The sequence below is a fragment of the Myotis davidii genome, unplaced genomic scaffold (assembly GCF_000327345.1).
Source record: "Myotis davidii unplaced genomic scaffold, ASM32734v1 scaffold59, whole genome shotgun sequence".
In the NCBI taxonomy this organism is placed as follows: Eukaryota; Metazoa; Chordata; class Mammalia; order Chiroptera; family Vespertilionidae; genus Myotis; species Myotis davidii.
The window spans coordinates 6,612,984-6,617,700 of record NW_006293001.1 but is presented as its reverse complement, the minus strand read 5'-3'; the positions used below and the strand labels follow the sequence as shown (position 1 = coordinate 6,617,700).

At 38.2% G+C, this 4,717-nt stretch overlaps 1 pseudogene; it reads right to left on the bottom strand.

Moving 5' to 3' along the window:
• Positions 1-3,010: 3,010 nt before the first annotated feature.
• On the bottom strand, positions 3,011-4,184 carry LOC102762079 (annotated as a pseudogene).
• Positions 4,185-4,717: the final 533 nt, after the last annotated feature.

The following is a 4,717-nucleotide window of genomic DNA, read 5'->3' as shown; positions in this document are numbered from 1 at the left end:
CTGCAGGCTCAGAGGCCTGCAAGGCAGGCGGGGAACGTTGGTTTCCTCCGTCACTGAAGCAAGCAAACCTCATGTTAGTTTCAAGCTGCCTGGCTGCCGCCGCCATCTTGGCTGGCAGTTAATTTGCATATCTCCCTGATTAGCCAATGGGAAGGGTAGCGGTCGTAGGCCAATTACCATGTTTCTCTTTTATTAGATTAGATGTCATTGCCTGCAAAAACTGTGTCAAATTATTCTGCTCTCCACTTAGCTGTTCTTTTTTAATGCCTGTATTGCACAATAATTAAGAGCTTTGCAGCTAGGCTGTCTAGATTCAAATCCTATGAATTCCAATTCTTATCCTTGGGTAAATTGCCTAACCTCTTGTGCCTCCATATCCTAGATCTACATAATTGTGGTGATAATATTAGTATCTACTTCAGAATGTTATTGTAATGATTAAATAATTGATGCATACAAAGCAAGTACAGGACAAACGTTAAATACTAAATTAATGTTAGTATTATTAATAGCTATTCACAGTCTCCCATGATCCTTCACCAACATACCCATCGAGCCTTTCTCTCACTCTTCCTGTTTATAATCTCTCTGTTTTGTCTCATCAGAGCCAATATTTATTTCCTGTACACACCCTATTGTGCTTTTCTACTGGTGTTTTTAAGCTCTTCACTTAGGCAGTCTTTGGTCCTGTCCCTTCTAGATGAAAGTTCCCCCAAAATACACCTTTCCCATATTTATATATCTAAAGTGCCTTCCACATAGGAAAAATTTAATAAGTGTTTGTAGGAAAATATATCACTCGAGTATTTTAGTGTGCCACCTTGTTAGTTTATGGCACTTCTAAACAATTGAATCTTGAATTGATTTATATGTGGTAATAATCAGATGCAGAGATAAATATATAATCTATCACTTGCCCTATTTTGAACAATGTATTTGTCATTTGTTTAAGAATAAATAATAGTATTCTTTCCCATGAATCAGGTAAAATAATTTACTACTCACAAGACGGCATCAGATTGGGCTAACTTTTGCTTGAACTTTTCTTTTTTGAACTTTTCTTATAGAAATCCCAATCTTTTTCTTGATTTATGAGATTCACCAAACCTGCTTTTCAAGATGAGTAAATCAATGTACAAGCAATAGAAGTGGTCTGGGGCCCTGGCCGGTTTGGCTCAGTGGATCTAGAGAATCAGCTTGCGGACTCAAAGGTCCCAGGTTCAATTCCGGTCAAGGGCATGTACCTTGGTTGTGGGCACATCCCCAGTATGGGGTGTGCAGGAGGCAGCTGATCGATGTTTCTCTCTCATCGATGTTTCTAACTCTCTATCCCTCTCCCTTCCTCTCTGTAAAAAAACAATAAAATATATTTAAAAAAAGAGAAGTGGTCTGGGTTTGATTTAGATTGTGTGTGTGTGCATGTTTCTTTTCTTTCATTTGTTTTAAAGTTATATTTTTATGTAGTTGTTTTAAAAAGTCTGAGTAAGTCCATGAACTGGCCAGAGGAACTGCCTGGGATTCCAGCTGCCCTCCATCTCACTCAGCCACAATCCCCACTGTTTTCTATAGCCAGAAGTTATGGGAACTTCCCCCCCACCCCCCACCAGCACTGAAACCCTGGGCTCGGGGCCTGGTGTGGTGCTGGGACCCCTCACTTCTCAGGGGGGACCTCTGCAGCTGAGATATCCTCCTGATTTTTAACAACCAGATTTGGGTGTAGGACCAGCTGGTTCCCCTACTGTGTGCTTTCTACCAGTCTCCATGTGACTTCTTCTTAATATCCTCAGGTGTAGGATTTCTGTTCAGCTAGATTTCAGGCAGTTCTGAATGATGTTTGTTCTGTAGTTTAGTTATAATTTTGATGTGGTTGTGGAAGGATTCAAATACTGCATCTACCTATACCACCATCTTGACCTGAACTTCATTTTGTTCCTCTTAAAAGAACACCAATACTATTAGATTAGGAGCCACCTGATCTTAACTTCATCACAACTGAAAAGACCCTATTCCTCAATAAGGTTACACTCACCAGCAGCAGAGTTAGGATTTCAGCATATCTTCCGTAGGGGACACAATTCAATTCATAACACTTGAAGGGGCCCAGAACATGCCACTGTCACATGAATATTATTTTCTTTAGAAATATTTAGTGAATTTATTCAAATGAAGGAAGGCCAAATGATGCAGAACTGAACATATTAGGAATATATATGCAACAGAAAGTGAATATAAATTATCCAACCATATGTGAATATTTCCAGCTAAGGATATAAATACATATATCTTTTATACATACCTGACATGATGATTCTGGCAAAATAAAGCCAGAGATATTAAAAATCATCTCAAATTTTAAAGATGGTGTGGAATAAGTGTTAACAACATTCTACACGAATAGAAACCCAATTTAATGACATAATTTTATCATGGCAGAAGCATAGTCAGTTTTAATATTTGAAAATTGGTATCATTCACATCGGCTTTTTAATAATTAAGTTATTTGTATACATAGTATCTCAGTGTGGACAAAAACTTTTAGTGTTGATTACTTGCTATGATGTCTTAAACTTTCAAAGTCTTTTCAATATAAGAAAATAGCTGCAACATTTTGAGTGCTTTCTCATAAAATAAAATCTTAAAAGTAATTATGATTGGTCTTTGTGGTTTCTAGTGATGTTTTCTTATTTTTTCACATAGCATTAAGTATATTCTTATGCAGGATTTCATTAAGATCCAGTAGTTTATAAACAATATTACCAAATGCAGTGAAAACAAGCAATCTTCACAGTGCACTTTCACCTCACTGAAGTTGAGCAGCCACTTTTGAATATTTTTCCACTTCAATATAAAACAGATTGTTATGGTTTTTTCAGTGTTTTCATTATGGGGCTTTACAAAAACAATTTTTATTTCTTCCACAGTTCACAGTTGTTTGGTGAGATTGTTTTTGGAAATCAAATAGTTCTGGAATGTTTTGAATAACCAAATGTTCTTTAGTAGATGAAGTCTTTCAATGCAACTGTAATAATAAGCATCTAAGGATAGCTATATTACCAATATATCCTGAAACCAAAGAAAGATTATATATATATATATCTATATATATATATATAGATATTAATATGTATATATAGAAATGCTTTCAGAGAGGAATGAAGAGGGAGAGAGAGATAGAAACATCAATGATGAGAGAGAGAATCATTGATTGGCTGCCTCCTGCATGCCCCACACTGGGAATTGAGCCCACAACCCAGGCTTGTGCCCTGATCAGGAATGGAACCGCCACCTCCAGGTTCATAGGTCGAATCTCAACCCCTGAGCCACCCCCTGGCCAGGTGAAGATGGTTTTCTTGTTCCCTTAATCCACTTAATTGTTTTTTTATGTGAATATTTTCATTATTTATAATTCCCATTTCAGATAATAGTTCTGATCACCACCTTGTTATGACACTTGAAGCCAGTTTAAACCACCTATTTTATGTTCTTCCAACTTATTTTAAGTAGTGACTTTACTAGGGACAGCAATCCCACACAGCAGCCAAGTTTTCCTCCTGTAAACTACTGAGTACAAGAAGGCGACCCACCCCCACTCCAAGGTCTTCTATCCTCACCTACTGAGCTACACTTCTCTTTTACCAGAAAGCTAAAGCTACATTCAACCTCAGATTCTGCTGAACAAAACTTGTGCCATTGTTTCATGGTCCTGAGAAACTTCAGGAAAGCAAAACAGCAAAACAAAACAAAACAAAAAGCCCCACTGTATTTTGATGATGGGCTTTCTGTCTGTGAAGAGCCAGAATCACTGAAATTAAGCAAATATGTGTGACTATCATGGTGTACTTTCTCAGCAGGTGGCCTGCACAAGTCAGTTTATTTACTTGCTATGTCACAGCCCCAACTTCTTGGCGGGGGGGTGGGGGGGTGGGGGGTGCTATTTCTTTTTATAACAAGGATTTGGAAAAGGATGATGAAGTCTCCCTGTGGTAGATCACCTTACATAGTTTATTGGGGCTTTTCACAGCTTGTCCAACCGTTCTATTCACGTAAGTAGTCAACTGTTCTGTAGATTTCTTATCCTCCATGTTCGTATTAGTGAAATTAAAGATCTTTTTTCTAGGAAGATCAATGGAGTGACCCTCAATATTATTACAAAAGTTTCATTGTAGGTAGGTTTCAGATGTCATAATCTCTTGAATACCGGCTCAGCCCAACCCTGGTACCCAGGGACTGCCTTGGCTCCTGGGTGAACCCCACTCAGGATCATTCAGATGTGACTGTCTTCAATTTATTTTAAAAGAAAAATAAGCCAGTGGTGTGTTCAGTTCCTTGTCCCCTGAAGACAAATGTGATGGGTGTGTCTAATTTCATTAACTACAATGCAGCTGACAAGAAAAATATACAAAATCAGCTTTTGAACACTGGCATTTGAAATCATTATTGCGTTAGCTGTCACACTAGAATCTAAGGACAAAATATTATGGGTGTTTTTATGAAAATTTGCAAATGCACTGATGAAATAATTTATAAACATTTGAAACCACGGCTGGGTCCTGGTGACTATTTTCTCTCCTCTAGATAAGGCTCCCTATTCTCCCAAGCACATTTCCAGTGACCCCTGTGTCAAACCCTCATCTCTCAGGGCGGAGGCAGGGGAGGCTGTCTTTAAATCTGAAGAGCATGGGTGACTTTTTCATTGGGGCCTGGCCCTGCTCTTGAA